Source organism: Hydractinia symbiolongicarpus, chromosome 14, assembly GCF_029227915.1.
Source record: "Hydractinia symbiolongicarpus strain clone_291-10 chromosome 14, HSymV2.1, whole genome shotgun sequence".
In the NCBI taxonomy this organism is placed as follows: Eukaryota; Metazoa; Cnidaria; class Hydrozoa; order Anthoathecata; family Hydractiniidae; genus Hydractinia; species Hydractinia symbiolongicarpus.
The window spans coordinates 13498310-13520713 of record NC_079888.1 but is presented as its reverse complement, the minus strand read 5'-3'; the positions used below and the strand labels follow the sequence as shown (position 1 = coordinate 13520713).

The window sequence follows — 22404 nt, the reverse complement described above, 5'->3', positions numbered from 1 at the left end:
CGTTGAAGATTTTTCGAAACTGCTGATGGTGCATGGTTTCATAACAAATGATCTGAAAAAGAAAGCATATTTAAAATTGAGAAAGAAGAATACAATTTTACCAGAACTGAATTAATACTAGGTTGTTTAATTATTGTCTACTTATCTGATTTAAAGTAAAAATTTATTAAAAAGATACAAATCAATGCCATGTGATACACAAAAGGTATACTATATAAATAAAAATATATATATAAATTTAGTCAAGCTGGCTTTGATATCATTGTTAAACAAGTATAATATTAAGCAGGCGATACAAGATTTTCAAACCTGTGGACAATACAGGACTTATTTTGTTGAAATCGATTTATTGAATTTTACAAATTTGATTGTTTATTATCAAGGAAATTGATTGGTCATTGTTTTCGAATTGAATTGAACAAGTTGATACAAAAAAGGGTAGACACTCAATTAATAAATTTGTCAGATTTGATAAATCAACAACATCATTCACGGTCATTTACGGCAGGAAAAAAAGTGTGCGCATGCGCCATTATTTGTTATCAAATTTTCTGCCGCAAGCGATTCATAATGGCCACCATCGCACGTGCTTTAAATTTCCCTTAAAAACAAATGTTTTTCGAGCCTCTGCGGTAGAGATCATCTCTTAAAAAGATTTTATTTTAGTAGAGCAGGCCTTGGACTATACAAAAACTCTGGATTCCACTACCCGATCACTTTCACTTTTGTTGGGAGGAGACAGAAAGAATAGCAATGTTTTGATCATAAAATTTTATATGTTGTTGGAAAATGAAGAAATTAGCCTTCCAACGCAAAGTCATGCTTTAAGACATGTGTTTCCTGAAAGCTGATAGCCTATTTTATCAAATAAAACCAGTGGTTTGTGGCTGCCACTTTTTTTCTGAAAGAAATTGGTCCTTGGAAATGACCTTTCACAAGACTTCATAAATCGGTAAATATCATTATTTTAAATGAGAATTGTGCACTCAATAAGATAAATATAAGCAATAAACCAGTGTTAGATGTGAAAAATGTTGCTTGTGGCTACCCCCTAACCTTTCACAGTCAGGGTAAACACTTAATTAGGCGACGGTAGGCTAATTAGGGCATACCACCTATTTAGACGACTCATTGTACCCTAGTTAGACCATATGTAACCTAGTTAAGACATTACAATATTTAATGGCTTCTCACACATTCCTAAAAAAAATCGCAAAAACACTTTGTTCAGAATGAATAGTCTACGCAACCATGATTCCAAAATTGTCACTCGTGCCTCGATATGCTCGCGCAAGTAAGAATTATGTTAAAATGAAATATTACATGTCGCCTATTTAGGTGACGATAGTAAAATCCGCAATAATTTAATGAAGATATTCTTTCACAAAAAACGCAAAAAAAAAAGTATTTTTTTTAAGATGGATGTGGTAACAATTTGTTTTGTAACGTTTCTTTTTTATTCACATCCTGTTTTAACATCGTTAAAATCTTAGTCAAACAATACCACGTTTTCGTCCGCCATATTTTTTTTCCTGTGGCGTCGATGGCTGAAATCCATTATCTAAAACAACAAATATTGCCACACAAGGTTTGGGCCATAAGTTGCCAATGTGCGATGCAAATAAGACGATAATTGGTCAAAATTGTCTGCATTCACATAAAAATTGTAGTGCGAAACGCAATGATTTTGACATATTTACAACAGAAAGTTTTCGTTCGCCTAGTTAGACTACGGGTAGTGTAATTAAACTACATCTTGTCGCCTAACTAAATGACTCACCTAATTAGGTCATGTCGTCTAATTAGGTGTTTACCCTGACTGTTTCACAGTTCCCCAAAAATTAATAATTGGCTGCGTATCGAACGTATATTCCATAGACTTTAAAGGGAAAGACTCCTGTTAGGTAGAAGACCTTCCAAGCCAACATTAAGAAATCGAAAAGGAGGACATTTAGTAAGAAGTTGGGAATTATGAAACTTTTTCTTACAAAAAAATACATTTTATAATGGGGACTTGAAAAAGAAACTTTTCTTTTTTCGGGAAGTGGGCTGTACGAGGTTTGTACTCGGGGTCCATTGAATGTGACGGCTGGTCTGTTAAATTATTGAATTATAAAAGATTGAAAACAATTGCCACACATTGCACACGTGATTCTGGTAGCTTATATTGTACTTTCTGTTTGTTCACATTTTAGGGCACCAGTCCCAAATTGTTCTATGATACAAAACATGTTGGCACGATTTCATTGAAGTAATTTTGACCCAACAATTCACAATTTCAAGCGTCATTCAAACGTGATTTGCATGTGAAGATTTGTTGACAGAAGCGGTTAAAAAAAAAAGATGGAACAATGATGAAACAGAGGAGCTTGCGGATTTGCTCGATTACCACTTTTTGTTGGATGCGTTTGAAATAAGAATATATTCGTTAAATACAGATTATGAATTGAAATAAAAAATACTTGTAATAGCCTAATTTGTAAACTATTTTTATATAATTCAGATTGACTTTCGTCGTGAAAAATCTTACGATTAAGGAATGGTCTAGGCTTAAATGTCTAAAAATGTGTGTGCTTTCGTTTAACACATATATAACTGTACAATTTTTTTCATTTGCAATCAGTTGCTAGTCTAACAACAACAACAATAATGATAAACATTTAAAATGTTTCTAGCCCAGAAAATCACAAAAACCTATTGTTAGTGGATTATTTCCATTGGGGTCCACTGAGTCTGAGTGAAGCTAGCTTTCTCACATTTACGTTTAGTTTTAGCAGGCTTCTAGAAAACTAATCAAGACCAACCTTAGAGCTAGCTAAGGTTACAGATCAGATGAATTATTTTTTTTCCTTATAAATTTAATTTTAGAAGTATAATAATTTACATTTCTAATAGTTATCAACCATTTTTTTGTGAAAACGAAAGTGAAATGTATGGTGTAGAAAAGCTCAAAATTTTAGTAGTAAAAAAAGTGGCAGCTACTACCTAATACGATAGAACGCTCGATAAGGGATACATACAAACAGGAAAAGTAATTTTTAGGCAAAACCTTGCGTCAGAATGTTGTACAAGAGTGCTCCTGTACTGGTAAATTGTGAACTAGCCATCCGGGCTTTTGTGGACCTTGCCGTCTGTTTAGGCTGCCCCGGGTTGCAACCAAAGGGGAAATAGTAGTCTATGGTCATCCTTCTTTAGTTTTAAAAGAAAAAAATGTTAAATTTTCTTTTATTGGGCAACTAAAACAAGATAATAGAGAGTGAGGTCAATATCGATGACGTCATAATCTTATGCCGTAGGCGCTTTTTTAAAAAAATTTTTTGGCGCATGCGCACACTTTATTTCCTTAAAATCGCGGTTTTGAACGACCGTGCATTTATAATTTCAAGAAAAACATAAAAAAGGGAAGAAAACAAAGAAACCTGTAACATACTGTGGGTAGCGTCTAGTTGTACTGCAAGGGCTAACTATGTTATGTTATTGGTTAATTTATCAGTTCAACTTGACTGTTCCGTGCAATGAACAACAATATTTTTTCATGATTCAACAAATATCTTTTTATATATATTCTTGCGGTCTGATTCGTGTCAACCAATCACGGGCAGCCATTATGAAATGGGGTACAAATGCCGTAATTAATGTTTTTGTGGTGAAATCTTCATAAATACAATACTGGATTTTTCAAGGAATTCTTTTTTTTTTAGTCAAATCTTTAATATGTTTTAGATACTGCTTAATTTTTGCCATTTTGCGACATTTTAACGACGTTTTACTTGTAAATTCTGTTTAAGTAAGGTTGCTACTTTGAAGGTTTGATCGTGAAAAGTCCACTTTGTTCTCCATCGGATAGCAACGAAGGAGAACATTCTGACCGCAAGAATACATGATAGCAGCCTCACAAAGGTTCCTTTAGAAGTTATTTTACTCACCCAAAACGCCTATACTTTTTACGGTGTATGTGGCTTATCAGCACCCTCGTTGATAAAATTACACAGGGCAGGATAAAAGTTTTTTGTTGCTTCTGAAAAAAGGGACTCTAATGAAAGCACTATTTTGTGCAGTTCTAGCTTGATAGCTGTAGTACAAGTGAGAGTAGTTTTACGACTATTAACTTATAAAATGCAAGAATTTAAAAATAAGTATTTGCTCCCTAGCTACATCATTAAAGCTATTACGACAAGCCAGACCATCGGGAAGGGAAGACCAACAAAATGCAAGCAGTTTTAGTCATGGCCATACACGGAATGTTCTGTTCTTGATTGACTTTAAATTGTGATGCATTTATAAATTGCGGCCTTTGGATCAACGCCATAAACCGTTCTGAGTTTAATTTCATATAAAATATAAGTAATCCTTCTACTTACTGTTAACAAGTTTCGAAACAACTTGGACAAAGAAAAACAAACCTTTTCTTGAAGATAAATTCACGTGGGCTGCAGTGACATTTAAGCATATTAAACGAGACAATATTACAAAGCTTTAAATTAACATAACAAAAGAATCTCGATTAATATTTTTTATGGCAGTCAAATCTTCAAGAGACAACAAAGAAACCGAGACAAGATAAGTTTTGCTCGATCAGTGTTATTTTTGTCTTGATGGTACCAAACACACAGGTTGTGTTATATCAAACCTAGGTTGGATGTTCGAGCCGAAGTTCCCCCGCGAAGTTGAGAGTAAGAAAAAAACTTCTCCCATACATAAAACTAGCCATAGTTACCACTAATGCGCCCCGAATTACTAATAACGATTTCAAACATTCAAATTTAGAACGGGATTTAAAATTAAAATGGAAAATGGTGGACGTTTGAAATCTATAAAAACTGCAGTGTTAGAACTTATTATTTTCGTTATTTTCACATTTGGCTAAGGCTCTATCTATAAAGTTAGATCTTGATTAAATATATGTACACTTTAAACGCCTCTAGCCTTCTTGTTGTGTAATTTCACTTAATCATTGCTTTTGATTTTTGGTTAAAATTCGTTCAAAAGACTTACGCATACATTTTTGACTTATCAAATCTCCAAAAATTCTTGTGCTGTAATAACAAATTGTGTCTGAAAGCTATTCTGCTGAAACATTTTCCGCCAAATATGACAGAAATGCAGTACGGAATTGCATAGAGGCTTGTGAATAAGCTTATTGCCCAGGGGAAAATTTTTAAATAAGAAGCCCTGCGACTTGAAGATTTCCGTCCTTAGCCTAAAAGATTCTGAAATTTGAAGTAGACTTTAAAACGGAGAACAATGGGGTATATAAACACATCATAAGTATCCTAATTCTCAATTATTATTGCGTAAAATACAACTTGATAAATAAAAAATAATTTTTTTTTTACATATATATAGTATATATTCTAAAACAATAGTTAAAACTTTAACTGGATTTTTTTATAACTGATCTCGAAAATTCCAGGATGCAGGATTGCTATGTATGAACTTCACGATTCGAATATATATAATAACTTCTGAACAATTTCAATTTCAATGAATTATTACTCTGTTAAGTTACCAATAAAATCCTTAAAAATTTCTCTCGTTGAAGATTTTTCGAAACTGCTGATGGTGCATGGTTTCATAACAAATGATCTGAAAAAGAAAGTATATTTAAAATTGAGAAAGAAGAATACAATTTTACCAGAACTGAATTAATACTAGGTTGTTTAATTATTGTCTACTTATCTGATTTAAAGTTAGAATTTATTAAAAAGATACAAATCAATGCCATGTGATACACAAAAGGTATACTATATAAATAAAAATATATATATAAATTTAGTCAAGCTGGCTTTGATATCATTGTTAAACAAGTATAATATTGAGCAGGCGATACAAGATTTTCAAACCTGTGGACAATACAGGACTTATTTTGTTGAAATCAATTTATTGAATTTTACAAATTTGTTTGTTTATTATCGAGGAAATTGATTGGTCATTGTTTTCGAATTGAATTGAACAAGTTGATACAAAAAAGGGTAGACACTCAATTAATAAATTTGTCAGATTTGATAAATCAACAACATCATTTATAATTTCAAGAAAAAACATAAAAAAGGGAAGAAAACAAAGAAACCTGTAACATACTGTGGGTAGCGTCTAGTTGTACTGCAAGGGCTAACTATGTTATGTTATTGGTTAATTTATTAGTTCAACTTGACTGTTCCGTGCAATGAACAACAATATTTTTTCATGATTCAACAAATATCTTTTTATATATATTCTTGCGGTCTGATTCGTGTCAACCAATCACGGGCAGCCATTATGAAATGGGGTACAAATGCCGTAATTAATGTTTTTGTGGTGAAATCTTCATAAATACAATACTGGATTTTTCAAGGAATTCTTTTTTTTTTAGTCAAATCTTTAATATGTTTTAGATACTGCTTAATTTTTGCCATTTTGCGACATTTTAACGACGTTTTACATGTAAATTCTGTTTAAGTAAGGTTGCTACTTTGAAGGTTTGACCGTGAAAAGTCCACTTTGTTCTCCATCGGATAGCAACGAAGGAGAACATTCTGACCGCAAGAATACATGATAGCAGCCTCACAAAGGTTCCTTTAGAAGTTATTTTACTCACCAAAAACGCCTATACTTTTTACGGTGTATGTGGCTTATCAGCACCCTCGTTGATAAAATTACACAGGGCAGGATAAAAGTTTTTTGTTGCTTCTGAAAAAAGGGACTCTAATGAAAGCACTATTTTGTGCAGTTCTAGCTTGATAGCTGTAGTACAAGTGAGAGTAGTTTTACGACTATTAACTTATAAAATGCAAGAATTTAAAAATAAGTATTTAGCTCCCTAGCTACATCATTAAAGCTATTACGACAAGCCAGACCATCGGGAAGGGAAGACCAACAAAATGCAAGCAGTTTTAGTCATGGCCATACACGGAATGTTCTGTTCTTGATTGACTTTAAATTGTGATGCATTCATAAAATGCGGCGTTTGGATCAACGCCAGGATCCGTTCTGAGTTTAATTTCATATAAGACATAAGTATAATCCTTCTACTTACTTATTGTTAACAGGTTTGGAAACAACGTATCTCACACAAAAACAAATCTTTTCTTGAAGCTAAATTTGTTCTGCCCAGATTGCGAAAACGGCCTGTTTACAACCGGGACAGCCGGATTATGTACACATGATCCGATTATGTTTTTTTTGCACTGGTTATGTAGTGGTGACCGGATTATGAACGCTGATATAATGGCTGGCCAGGCAGGCTGTGATTGGCATTTTCTTCGAACTTTTGTGAATTAAACATTCTCTGGAAGATAGAACACCCCTAAAAACTAGAGATGGCGGAAGAAAAAGTCTCGACGTAATTCTTAGTTTAAAACTAATCTTGTAGTAAATACATTTCAGCATAATATACTTTGAAGTAACAAAATTTCACGGAACCTAAATTATTCTTTTTGAGGGAATTAAGTTTGGTGAAAAGTTATTAAACTTGCGAATCCCAAAATTTAGTATTTGCCGCGAAATTTCGTTTCATTTGAGAGCAACAACAACTTTGCCACCAGGGCTATTCGCTTGTCAGAAGTGATGACGAATGATATAAAAGCGGTCGGCCCCGATTATATTTGTTCTATAAGTCTGGAATAATATTTGACTGTCATACATAAGCCGGCCTTCCCCGATTATGTTCGTTCTATAAAAAATGAGAAATAATATTACACTGTCGTATATAAACTGGCCTGCCCTGATTATATGTCCCTTCTTTTATAAGTGCCAAATAATATTTTTTGAGTAATAAGCCGGCCTGTCCTGATTATGTTGCCCTGATTATGTATTTTCTGCCCTGTTCTTAATCGGTGCAAGCTGCCGTACTTAATCAGGCCAATGTTCATTATCCGGGCAGAACAAATTCACGTGGGCTGCAGCGACATTTAAGCACATTAAACGAGACAAACAAAGCTCCATATTACAAAGCTTCATATTAACATAACAAAAGAATCTCGATTAACATTTTTTATCGCATTCAAATCTTTAGAGACAACAAGGACACCAAGACAAAAAAAGTTTTGCTCGATGGGTGTTTTTTTTGTCTTGGTGGTACCAAACACACTGGTTGTGTTATATCAGATCCGGGTTGGATGACCGAGCAGAAGTCCCCCGCGAAGTAAAGAGTGGAAAATTTTTTTGCCATACACAACACAAACACTATATACCCGCGGTCCACTAAATGTGCGCCCCTTCGGTGGGTAAGGCTCTATCTATAAAGTTAGATCTTGATTAAATATATGTACACTTTAAACGCCTCTAGCCTTCTTGTTGTGTAATTTCACTTAATCATTGCTTTTGATTTTTGGTTAAAATTCGTTCAAAAGACTTACGCATACATTTTTGACTTATCAAATCTCCAAAAATTCTTGTGCTGTAATAACAAATTGTGTCTGAAAGCTATTCTGCTGAAACATTTTCCGCCAAATATGACAGAAATGCAGTACGGAATTGCATAGAGGCTTGTGAATAAGCTTATTGCCCAGGGGAAAATTTTTAAATAAGAAGCCCTGCGACTTGAAGATTTCCGTCCTTAGCCTAAAAGATTCTGAAATTTGAAGTAGACTTTAAAACGGAGAACAATGGGGTATATAAACACATCATAAGTATCCTAATTCTCAATTATTATTGCGTAAAATACAACTTGATAAATAAAAAATAATTTTTTTTTTACATATATATAGTATATATTCTAAAACAATAGTTAAAACTTTAACTGGATTTTTTTATAACTGATCTCGAAAATTCCAGGATGCAGGATTGCTATGTATGAACTTCACGATTCGAATATATATAATAACTTCTGAACAATTTCAATTTCAATGAATTATTACTCTGTTAAGTTACCAATAAAATCCTTAAAAATTTCTCTCGTTGAAGATTTTTCGAAACTGCTGATGGTGCATGGTTTCATAACAAATGATCTGAAAAAGAAAGTATATTTAAAATTGAGAAAGAAGAATACAATTTTACCAGAACTGAATTAATACTAGGTTGTTTAATTATTGTCTACTTATCTGATTTAAAGTTAGAATTTATTAAAAAGATACAAATCAATGCCATGTGATACACAAAAGGTATACTATATAAATAAAAATATATATATAAATTTAGTCAAGCTGGCTTTGATATCATTGTTAAACAAGTATAATATTGAGCAGGCGATACAAGATTTTCAAACCTGTGGACAATACAGGACTTATTTTGTTGAAATCAATTTATTGAATTTTACAAATTTGTTTGTTTATTATCGAGGAAATTGATTGGTCATTGTTTTCGAATTGAATTGAACAAGTTGATACAAAAAAGGGTAGACACTCAATTAATAAATTTGTCAGATTTGATAAATCAACAACATCATTTATAATTTCAAGAAAAAACATAAAAAAGGGAAGAAAACAAAGAAACCTGTAACATACTGTGGGTAGCGTCTAGTTGTACTGCAAGGGCTAACTATGTTATGTTATTGGTTAATTTATTAGTTCAACTTGACTGTTCCGTGCAATGAACAACAATATTTTTTCATGATTCAACAAATATCTTTTTATATATATTCTTGCGGTCTGATTCGTGTCAACCAATCACGGGCAGCCATTATGAAATGGGGTACAAATGCCGTAATTAATGTTTTTGTGGTGAAATCTTCATAAATACAATACTGGATTTTTCAAGGAATTCTTTTTTTTTTAGTCAAATCTTTAATATGTTTTAGATACTGCTTAATTTTTGCCATTTTGCGACATTTTAACGACGTTTTACATGTAAATTCTGTTTAAGTAAGGTTGCTACTTTGAAGGTTTGACCGTGAAAAGTCCACTTTGTTCTCCATCGGATAGCAACGAAGGAGAACATTCTGACCGCAAGAATACATGATAGCAGCCTCACAAAGGTTCCTTTAGAAGTTATTTTACTCACCAAAAACGCCTATACTTTTTACGGTGTATGTGGCTTATCAGCACCCTCGTTGATAAAATTACACAGGGCAGGATAAAAGTTTTTTGTTGCTTCTGAAAAAAGGGACTCTAATGAAAGCACTATTTTGTGCAGTTCTAGCTTGATAGCTGTAGTACAAGTGAGAGTAGTTTTACGACTATTAACTTATAAAATGCAAGAATTTAAAAATAAGTATTTAGCTCCCTAGCTACATCATTAAAGCTATTACGACAAGCCAGACCATCGGGAAGGGAAGACCAACAAAATGCAAGCAGTTTTAGTCATGGCCATACACGGAATGTTCTGTTCTTGATTGACTTTAAATTGTGATGCATTCATAAAATGCGGCGTTTGGATCAACGCCAGGATCCGTTCTGAGTTTAATTTCATATAAGACATAAGTATAATCCTTCTACTTACTTATTGTTAACAGGTTTGGAAACAACGTATCTCACACAAAAACAAATCTTTTCTTGAAGCTAAATTTGTTCTGCCCAGATTGCGAAAACGGCCTGTTTACAACCGGGACAGCCGGATTATGTACACATGATCCGATTATGTTTTTTTTGCACTGGTTATGTAGTGGTGACCGGATTATGAACGCTGATATAATGGCTGGCCAGGCAGGCTGTGATTGGCATTTTCTTCGAACTTTTGTGAATTAAACATTCTCTGGAAGATAGAACACCCCTAAAAACTAGAGATGGCGGAAGAAAAAGTCTCGACGTAATTCTTAGTTTAAAACTAATCTTGTAGTAAATACATTTCAGCATAATATACTTTGAAGTAACAAAATTTCACGGAACCTAAATTATTCTTTTTGAGGGAATTAAGTTTGGTGAAAAGTTATTAAACTTGCGAATCCCAAAATTTAGTATTTGCCGCGAAATTTCGTTTCATTTGAGAGCAACAACAACTTTGCCACCAGGGCTATTCGCTTGTCAGAAGTGATGACGAATGATATAAAAGCGGTCGGCCCCGATTATATTTGTTCTATAAGTCTGGAATAATATTTGACTGTCATACATAAGCCGGCCTTCCCCGATTATGTTCGTTCTATAAAAAATGAGAAATAATATTACACTGTCGTATATAAACTGGCCTGCCCTGATTATATGTCCCTTCTTTTATAAGTGCCAAATAATATTTTTTGAGTAATAAGCCGGCCTGTCCTGATTATGTTGCCCTGATTATGTATTTTCTGCCCTGTTCTTAATCGGTGCAAGCTGCCGTACTTAATCAGGCCAATGTTCATTATCCGGGCAGAACAAATTCACGTGGGCTGCAGCGACATTTAAGCACATTAAACGAGACAAACAAAGCTCCATATTACAAAGCTTCATATTAACATAACAAAAGAATCTCGATTAACATTTTTTATCGCATTCAAATCTTTAGAGACAACAAGGACACCAAGACAAAAAAAGTTTTGCTCGATGGGTGTTTTTTTTGTCTTGGTGGTACCAAACACACTGGTTGTGTTATATCAGATCCGGGTTGGATGACCGAGCAGAAGTCCCCCGCGAAGTAAAGAGTGGAAAATTTTTTTGCCATACACAACACAAACACTATATACCCGCGGTCCACTAAATGTGCGCCCCTTCGGTGGGGCGCAACTAGCCATAGTTACCACTAATGCGCCCCGAATTACTAACTAGCCATAGTTACCACTAATGCGCCCCGAATTACTAATAACGATTTCAAACATTCAAATTTAGAACGGGATTTAAAATTAAAATGGAAAATGGTGGACGTTTGAAATCTATAAAAACTGCAGTGTTAGAACTTATTATTTTCGTTATTTTCACATTTGGCTAAGGCTCTATCTATAAAGTTAGATCTTGATTAAATATATGTACACTTTAAACGCCTCTAGCCTTCTTGTTGTGTAATTTCACGTAATCATTGCTTTTGATTTTTGGTTAAAATTCGTTCAAAAGACTTACGCATACATTTTTGACTTATCAAATCTCCAAAAATTCTTGTGCTGTAATAACAAATTGTGTCTGAAAGCTATTCTGCTGAAACATTTTCCGCCAAATATGACGAATATGATAGAAATGCAGTACGGAATTGCATAGAGGCTTGTGAATGAGCTTATTGCCCAGGGGAAAATTTTTTAAATAAGAAGCCCTGCGACTTGAAGATTTCCGTCATTAGCCTAAAAGATTCTGAAATTTGAAGTAGACTTTAAAACGGAGAACAATGGGGTATATAAACACATCATAAGTATCCTAATTCTCAATTATTATTGCGTAAAATACAACTTGATAAATAAAAAATAATTTTTTTTTACATATATATAGTATATATTCTAAAACAATAGTTAAAACTTTAACTGGATTTTTTTATAACTGATCTCGAAAATTCCAGGATGCAGGATTGCTATGTATGAACTTCACGATTCGAATATATATAATAACTTCTGAACAATTTCAATTTCAATGAATTATTACTCTGTTAAGTTACCAATAAAATCCTTAAAAATTTCTCTCGTTGAAGATTTTTCGAAACTGCTGATGGTGCATGGTTTCATAACAAATGATCTAAAGTATATTTAAAATTGAGAAAGAAGAATACAATTTTACCAGAACTGAATTAATACTAGGTTGTTTAATTATTGTCTACTTATCTGATTTAAAGTTAGAATTTATTAAAAAGATACAAATCAATGCCATGTGATACACAAAAGGTATACTATATAAATAAAAATATATATATAAATTTAGTCAAGCTGGCTTTGATATCATTGTTAAACAAGTATAATATTAAGCAGGCGATACAAGATTTTCAAACCTGTGGACAATACAGGACTTATTTTGTTGAAATCGATTTATTGAATTTTACAAATTTGATTGTTTATTATCGAGGAAATTGATTGGTCATTGTTTTCGAATTGAATTGAACAAGTTGATACAAAAAAGGGTAGACACTCATTAATAAATTTGTCAGATTTGATAAATCAACAACATCATTTATAATTTCAAGAAAAAACATAAAAAAGGGAAGAAAACAAAGAAACCTGTAACATACTGTGGGTAGCGTCTAGTTGTACTGCGAGGGCTAACTATGTTATGTTATTGGTTAATTTATCAGTTCAACTTGACTGTTCCGTGCAATGAACAACAATATTTTTTCAGGATTCAACAAATATCTTTTTATATATATTCTTGCGGTCGGATTCGTGTCAACCAATCACGGGCAGCCATTATGAAATGGGGTACAAATGCCGTAATTAATGTTTTTGTGGTGAAATCTTCATAAATACAATACTGGATTTTTCAAGGAATTCTTTTTTTTTTAGTCAAATCTTTAATATGTTTTAGATACTGCTTAATTTTTGCCATTTTGCGACATTTTAACGACGTTTTACTTGTAAATTCTGTTTAAGTAAGGTTGCTACTTTGAAGGTTTGACCGTGAAAAGTCCACTTTGTTCTCCATCGGATAGCAACGAAGGAGAACATTCTGACCGCAAGAATACATGATAGCAGCCTCACAAAGGTTCCTTTAGAAGTTATTTTACTCACCCAAAACGCCTATACTTTTTACGGTGTATGTGGCTTATCAGCACCCTCGTTGATAAAATTACACAGGGCAGGATAAAAGTTTTTTGTTGCTTCTGAAAAAAGGGACTCTAATGAAAGCACTATTTTGTGCAGTTCTAGCTTGATAGCTGTAGTACAAGTGAGAGTAGTTTTACGACTATTAACTTATAAAATGCAAGAATTTAAAAATAAGTATTTAGCTCCCTAGCTACATCATTAAAGCTATTACGACAAGCCAGACCATCGGGAAGGGAAGACCAATAAAATGCAAGCAGTTTTAGTCATGGCCATACACGGAATGTTCTGTTCTTGATTGACTTTAAATTGTGATGCATTTATAAATTGCGGCCTTTGGATCAACGCCATAAACCGTTCTGAGTTTTCATATAAAATATAAGTAATCCTTCTACTTACTGTTAACAAGTTTCAAAACAACTTGGACAAAGAAAAACAAACCTTTTCTTGAAGATAAATTCACGTGGGCTGCAGTGACATTTAAGCATATTAAACGAGACAATATTACAAAGCTTTAAATTAACATAACAAAAGAATCTCGATTAATATTTTTTATGGCAGTCAAATCTTCAGAGACAACAAAGAAACCGAGACAAGATAAGTTTTGCTCGATCAGTGTTATTTTTGTCTTGATGGTACCAAACACACAGGTTGTGTTATATCAAACCTAGGTTGGATGTTCGAGCCGAAGTTCCCCCGCGAAGTAAAGAGTGGAAAATTTTTTTGCCATACACAACACAAACACTATATACCCGCGGTCCACTAAATGTGCGCCCCTTCGGTGGGGCGCAATAACGATTTCAAACATTCAAATTTAGAACGGGATTTAAAATTAAAATGGAAAATGGTGGAATCTATAAAAACTGCAGTGTTAGAACTTATTATTTTCGTTATTTTTACATTTGGCTAAGGCTCTATCTATAAAGTTAGATCTTGATTAAATATATGTACACTTTAAACGCCTCTAGCCTTCTTGTTGTGTAATTTCACGTAATCATTGCTTTTGATTTTTGGTTAAAATTCGTTCAAAAGACTTACGCATACATTTTTGACTTATCAAATCTCCAAAAATTCTTGTGCTGTAATAACAAATTGTGTCTGAAAGCTATTCTGCTGAAACATTTTCCGCCAAATATGACGAATATGATAGAAATGCAGTACGGAATTGCATAGAGGCTTGTGAATAAGCTTATTGCCCAGGGGAAAATTTTTAAATAAGAAGCCCTGCGACTTGAAGATTTCCGTCATTAGCCTAAAAGATTCTGAAATTTGAAGTAGACTTTAAAACGGAGAACAATGGGGTATATAAACACATCATAAGTATCCTAATTCTCAATTATTATTGTAATTAACGTAAAATACAACTTGATAAATAAAAAATAATTTTTTTTTACATATATATAGTATATATTCTAAAACAATAGTTAAAACTTTAACTGGATTTTTTTATAACTGATCTCGAAAATTCCAGGATGCAGGATTGCTATGTATGAACTTCACGATTCGAATATATATAATAACTTCTGAACAATTTCAATTTCAATGAATTATTACTCTGTTAAGTTACCAATAAAATCCTTAAAAATTTCTCTCGTTGAAGATTTTTCGAAAATGCTGATGGTGCATGGTTTCATAACAAATGATCTGAAAAAGAAAGTATATTTAAAATTGAGAAAGAAGAATACAATTTTACCAGAACTGAATTAATACTAGGTTGTTTAATTATTGTCTACTTATCTGATTTAAAGTTAGAATTTATTAAAAAGATACAAATCAATGCCATGTGATACACAAAAGGTATACTATATAAATAAAAATATATATATAAATTTAGTCAAGCTGGCTTTGATATCATTGTTAAACAAGTATAATATTAAGCAGGCGATACAAGATTTTCAAACCTGTGGACAATACAGGACTTATTTTGTTGAAATCGATTTATTGAATTTTACAAATTTGATTGTTTATTATCGAGGAAATTGATTGGTCATTGTTTTCGAATTGAATTGAACAAGTTGATACAAAAAAGGGTAGACACTCAATAAATTTGTCAGATTTGATAAATCAACAACATCATTTATAATTTCAAGAAAAAACATAAAAAAGGGAAGAAAACAAAGAAACCTGTAACATACTGTGGGTATGTACTGCAAGGGCTAACTATGTTATGTTATTGGTTAATTTATCAGTTCAACTTGACTGTTCCGTGCAATGAACAACAATATTTTTTCATGATTCAACAAATATCTTTTTTATATATATTCTTGCGGTCTGATTCGTGTCAACCAATCACGGGCAGCCATTATGAAATGGGGTACAAATGCCGTAATTAATGTTTTTGTGGTGAAATCTTCATAAATACAATACTGGATTTTTCAAGGAATTCTTTTTTTTTTAGTCAAATCTTTAATATGTTTTAGATACTGCTTAATTTTTGCCATTTTGCGACATTTTAACGACGTTTTACTTGTAAATTCTGTTTAAGTAAGGTTGCTACTTTGTAGGTTTGACCGTGAAAAGTCCACTTTGTTCTCCATCGGATAGCAACGAAGGAGAACATTCTGACCGCAAGAATACATGATAGCAGCCTCACAAAGGTTCCTTTAGAAGTTATTTTACTCACCCAAAACGCCTATACTTTTTACGGTGTATGTGGCTTATCAGCACCCTCGTTGATAAAATTACACAGGGCAGGATAAAAGTTTTTTGTTGCTTCTGAAAAAAGGGACTCTAATGAAAGCACTATTTTGTGCAGTTCTAGCTTGATAGCTGTAGTACAAGTGAGAGTAGTTTTACGACTATTAACTTATAAAATGCAAGAATTTAAAAATAAGTATTTAGCTCCCTAGCTACATCATTAAAGCTATTACGACAAGCCAGACCATCGGGAAGGGAAGACCAACAAAATGCAAGCAGTTTTAGTCATGGCTATACACGGAATGTTCTGTTCTTGATTGACTTTAAATTGTGATGCATTTATAAATTGCGGCCTTTGGATCATCGCCATAAACCGTTCTGAGTTTAATTTCATATAAAATATAAGTAATCCTTCTACTTACTGTTAACAAGTTTCGAAACAACTTGGACAAAGAAAAACAAACCTTTTCTTGAAGATAAATTCACGTGGGCTGCAGTGACATTTAAGCATATTAAACGAGACAATATTACAAAGCTTTAAATTAACATAACAAAAGAATCTCGATTAATATTTTTTATGGCAGTCAAATCTTCAGAGACAACAAAGAAACCGAGACAAGATAAGTTTTGCTCGATCAGTGTTATTTTTGTCTTGATGGTACCAAACACACAGGTTGTGTTATGTCAAACCTAGGTTGGATGTTCGAGCCGAAGTTCCCCCGCGAAGTTGAGAGTAAGAAAAAAACTTCTCCCATACATAAAACAAACACTATATACCCGCGGTCCACTAAATGTGCGCCCCTTCGGCGGGGCGCAACAAACACTATACACCCGCGGTCCACTAAATGTGCGCCCCTTCGGCGGGGCGCAATAATATGTTTAATAAGTTTACATTAATTGAGTATATACCGTAAATGATCCAAACAAGCGCCCTGGGAGCTTATTTATTAAATTTGTGAATTTTTTTGCATGGGCGCTTAATCGAAGATAGCGCTCAAAAATGCTGGGCGCTTATAAATTTTTTCTAATTTGATAATCGATGAAAATAAAAGAACAGTTTTCAACTTTGGAGTTAAAACGAAAGAAAGAAAGGATTGTATAGGAAATTCCCTATTCAGGTAATATAGAAAAGACTAGTCGTTAGCCCGTGGAAAATCCACGGGTTCGCCTGTCCTTTTTATACCGCATATTGCGTGCTTCTCGCTGTTGTACAGCTAAGCTACCATCTTGCGTGACGGACGGACGGACGGACGTATACGGGCAATATAATATAGATGTTTAAAACATAAAATACTGTAATACCGTAATTCCTCTTTTTAGCCCCCCAGAGGCTTCGTGTGGGGGGGGGGGGGGTAAATAAAGCACGGGTGATTCAAACGGCCGTACAATGGAATTTAAGCGCATTTGCCGGGAGTCTGGGGCGAGCTTCCAAAATTTTGTAACAAAGTTGCTGATAAAGGCACAACTTCTAATGTCGATAACAGAAATTTTACTCTCGCGTGGCCTTATGTAAATCTATTTAACTAGCATCTAAGGTCTTCAGATGCTGTGGAAAAAATCAAAAAACAATTTTGTTGTCGTTTCCAAGCGCAACAAACGTAAATAAGACGAGACGGTAAATGTCGAGTCAAAAAGTGACCTAGCTAACAGGTCGGCTATAACGTTATATAGAGTTTTTCACCTAATCAAACTTATATGTTACGAAAGCCCAAGGATTATACTTTCTATTTTTTAAAGTTCCATACTGCTTTCAGTTTTTTTCTGAAAAATATTTGTCATCAAAGTTGAACAAAATTCAAATTTTTAAAATGGTGGCACAGACAGGAAAAAAAGCTTATGGTCATGAAATGTGAAACTTTATGTTTGCAAAAAGCTTTTGACTAAGTTAAAAAATATAATTGGAAAGGCAACGATTAAACTGGTTACATAATATTATTTTTTAGAATAATTATAGCTATAGAATGGCAGAACATACAGATCTAACCAAACTTTGTCGCATATGTGGAAATATTTTGAATGGAAGAGTTTCCTATCTTGTAAAGGAAAACCTTTCTGGCCTTCAGTCAGCATTTCAGGAGGACTTTGAGCAAGATGTAAACAAAATACATCCACCAAAATTTTGTAATAAATGTTACTGCACAATGCAAAATTGTAATTTGCGGGGCACAAAAACATCAAAATGCCCAGTAAGATGGAAAGAAGGCAGTGCATCAAATTTCTCGAAAATTAAATCTAAAGGGGGACGGCCTATAAAATCTAAAAAAGGTGGAAGGCCGAAAAAAACCATTGAGCCAGAATTGATGACACCCAACGACATTTTAAAGCTAAGTCCGTCTAAGCCTGTACCGACAATTATTGAAAAATGCATGACACATTTGGTTGGTATCAAAATTAAACAGTCAAAACTACCGAATCAAACAATTCAATTTGCTACAAAAGGACCACAGGTATATAAATAAACATTTAGAATATACATATTTTTCTGCATTTACCTGAAAATTATTCATATTTCTACTATATATATATATATTATATATCTAACAAAGACTAAAAATAAAAAACATTTCTTTATTTTAGCCAATAACGGTTACACCGATCAGCATGCCAAGAAAGTTATCAAATGAAAGTAGTAAAAGAAGCTTATCTGATCGGAGCAAAACAGCTAAAAATATAATCAACATGATTTCAGGAAATTCAAATGATGCATTTGTGAAACAAACAGCTGCGATCATGAAAAAATGTGACAAGGAGCAGCGAAAACAAATAATCGCAGAAATCCATCATGTCTCCATTCCAGCTGAGACTGCTGCCGCCATGAAAGCCACCTTGAATTTGCCATGGAACCTTATGCGAAATATTTCCCGATGGCTTGCCACTTTTGACATCAAACTTGCATCTGAAAAAACAACAAGACAGGTTGCAGACAAGTGGATAGGGAAAGGGCTTGTTGCTGAGCTAGCTCCTCTAACTCGAAAATTTAGTAGTAGTAATAAGCAGCTTGTTGTAGATCCCAAGCCTTGGGTATACCTTTACAATGTTGTAGGTCATATATTAAACCGGTTAACAGAACTGAGTAAAAATAATCAATTAGTTCATCACTCATTTATACCGGATGATGAAATACATGTTAAAATTTTCTACTAGCTGTTAAGTGGATGTGACTGTATTTTGTCGCCTACCTAGCATGTATATATATAAATATTTTATGTTAACCAGTTTCTAGCAAATTTATAACACAGTAATGCCACATTGGCTTAGTTAAACGATATTGAAGCTTTCATACGTATTTGATAGTTATCGTGAAACTGTGAAAAATATGCCTACTTCAAAAGTCATTTTCTGATTAAAAAAAACTGAAAGCACTTCAAAGTTGTATTTTTCTCTTAGGGCCATGTGTCCTTGATGTAAAATAACTTTTCTACAGCCCTAGAAAACTCTGAATAACAAGTTAATTACCTTGACGTTAGCAACGTAACGCAAATAAGCAAAAATCTTGATTTTTTCTTTCATCTACTTGAGTAGTCTTGTTCCTCGTACCTAGCTCCACTACAACAAAAATGTTTCGCTGAGCCTCTTCGTTGACTTATCACATGTTCGTTTACGGCTAAATTAGATCTATTGGAATATTAGATGGGAGGATAACAATAGATTTAAACTTGCTCTTGGTTTGTTTTGACTACGTAGTTTGATGCCGGCCGCCATTATTCCTCCACGGATGTCGTTAAAAACCCGCGCATGCGCTAACTCTTAGATTCCGCTTCGAACCACCCGTGAAAGGGAGGGGGCTAAATAATTAATTGAATTTTAAACACAATATCTATTTTTAAATTTAATACATAATGTTAACTTCATCTGTTTCATCATCATCTTCATCTAACAGAAGAATTTCTATGATGGACTGTATGGAACATACATAGTCCGTTGTAAAAAACAAACAAAAAAAACAGATATTTTGCGAACAAAACTTGAGAAAAATTAAAGCTGCAGCATATGGATATCGTTGTATATGACGTTAAATCAACGAATAATATCGAATTTTTTTTGACTTCTTTTACTTTTTTACTTTATTTTTATTTATTACTTTCTTTGAGAGGGGGGGCTGAATAAAGGGAGGGGGCTAAAAACTTTTTGAGTCGCTGGAGGGGGGGGGGGGCTTATTACAAGTGCGGCTAAATAAAGGGAGGGGGCTAAAAAGAGGAATTACGGTATGTGTTTTTTTATTCTCAATAAAAGAAAGTAAAATTTTCAAATGAGCGCCAAGTTTCTCAAGGGAGTTCGATTAGGCGCCCCTTTAATCAGGTGGGGGCTTATTCAAGGGGAGCGCTTAAAGTGCTGACCGCTTTTTGAACTTTGAGGAAATTCCTTAGGTGCATATTTGAGGGGGCGCTTAAAAAATGCTGGGCGCTTAATCAGATCATTACGGTAGAACATCTTATCCGGTTAAAAAATTTAGAAAAGCATGCTGGGAGAAAAAAAATGGTCAACGTGCTGCACGTATTATAAGTAACTATACTTTTTGATCTACTTTCTTAAATTATTAAAACAGTTCCTTAAGGGTTGCCTAAGGAAAATACCCACCAGTATTTCTCAAATGAAGTGACTATCCTATAGTATTTTTTGCAAATAACATAATACTAATGTAATAATGGCAATTATATGTGAGGTTGATTTTGTCATGCAAGATGTAGACATTTAAAAAAACATTAATAAGAAGGGAAGTACTAATCTAAATTTCTTAAAAATCGGACTCTCAAAGTTCAATTCCTTATTATTTCAAAATTTACACATTCTACCTCCCTAGCCAAGAAAATACTCCCTTCGCCATGCTTCTTCACGAGCTGAAAGCATAAGAAAAAGCATGTCGAGTGAGGGTTTCCTGGCTAGCACTTTGGAGACATCACACTTTTTCCTTCTCCCATAGCTGCAATTTTAAAAATCCTGTCCAAATCCACATCTCTAGTTTAATCCACGATATAGTTCACAACTAACAAGTCTAACAGTTTAGCCTAATTCCTGGAAACAAGGATAATCCATCATAAAAATCTTTTTATGTAGGATGTTTATGCTTTACCACACACGATATATGCATTGTTTAGAAATGTCACAGCAAAGTATACTTTTTCGAAAGAAGTTTTAAAATTGTTGTTGAGGAAACAGTGACGAGTTATCTTTTATAATAACAGTTTTAATATGAACCATTTAGCATTATTTTAAATTTTAAAAAAATTATAACTATCGTTATAGCGTGATTCATTTCGTCTACAGCGATCTCTAAATCATAGCAACCTTACCCATAAGCCATGGAGACGAGGTTGGTTCACAAAGATGATAGAGACACACGTAAACAACATGAACGAGGAAGTCGTCATAAACAGGACATGTAATAAATCAAAGGACATGATTTAAGTGAAGGGCGAGCCAGACTTTGATGCCTGAAAACAGCTATCTCAATTCAAGAATTAGTAAAAGGTTCAGGGTTGTTGACAAACAAATAACCCTGGAAATTGGCCTGTAAAAACATTTTAATAAAAACTTATTGCAAGTTAGATTTTTACCTACCTTTATTTCTTTATGTTCGTTTAAACAAAAGATACAAATTGAATTAATAGGATAAAGAGAGATAATATCATATTGCTAGATTACTTCCAGTTGTAACTTTTATTCATTGTGATTTAGATACAACTTGCACTTTTATATCAGTTGTACAAAATAAATTGACTTTTTGCGGCCAGTAATACAATATACATCAGACGTACTAGCTTTCATAAGAAAAAAGTACCACACAATCCTTGTGAGCAAGGGAAAAACTCGTAACCACAGACCGATTTGAAAGAGTGTAAGTGCAATTAGCTACCATGGCGCCAGCTACCTTAGGAAATACGACGACGATAAAAAGGGTTTAACCACGATATAAGTGGGAACCTGAAGATGATAATTTGGGGTTTATGTGTTGACATTAACACATAAACAAACATGAGCAAGCTGATAAAAGAGGCGGCAAGTTTATGTATAAAAGGGAGGTCAAAGATGCGTGAACAAGAAGTGGAGGCTGCCATCCTATAAATCAAGTTTAAGAACGCATCAACACAAAGTATGACTCCCTATTGTACACCCTACATAGAGGGGGCAAAGCAAGCAAGCCTGAAGGCATATACGAAGTAACTTGCTGAGGGAGGGAGATGTGTAGTTTACTACGAATGCCTGCTGATCGACAGAGATACCGGGCAGGTGTTATCATGGGATGGTTGAGTTTTGTAGGTTTACGTAAA

General features: G+C 33.7%; 1 protein-coding gene and 1 long non-coding RNA gene across 2 annotated transcripts in view; one reads left to right on the top strand and one right to left on the bottom strand.

Annotated features, from left to right (window-relative positions):
* Positions 1-22404, bottom strand: part of LOC130625965 (protein DD3-3-like) — a 44809-nt gene that overhangs the window by 22371 nt on the left and 34 nt on the right. The gene's annotated exons all lie outside the window — the stretch shown is intronic.
* On the top strand, positions 97-2508 carry LOC130625966 (uncharacterized). The gene is made up of 2 exons (XR_008981784.1): positions 97-952; positions 2196-2508. It is a non-coding gene; the product is annotated as an uncharacterized LOC130625966 (long non-coding RNA).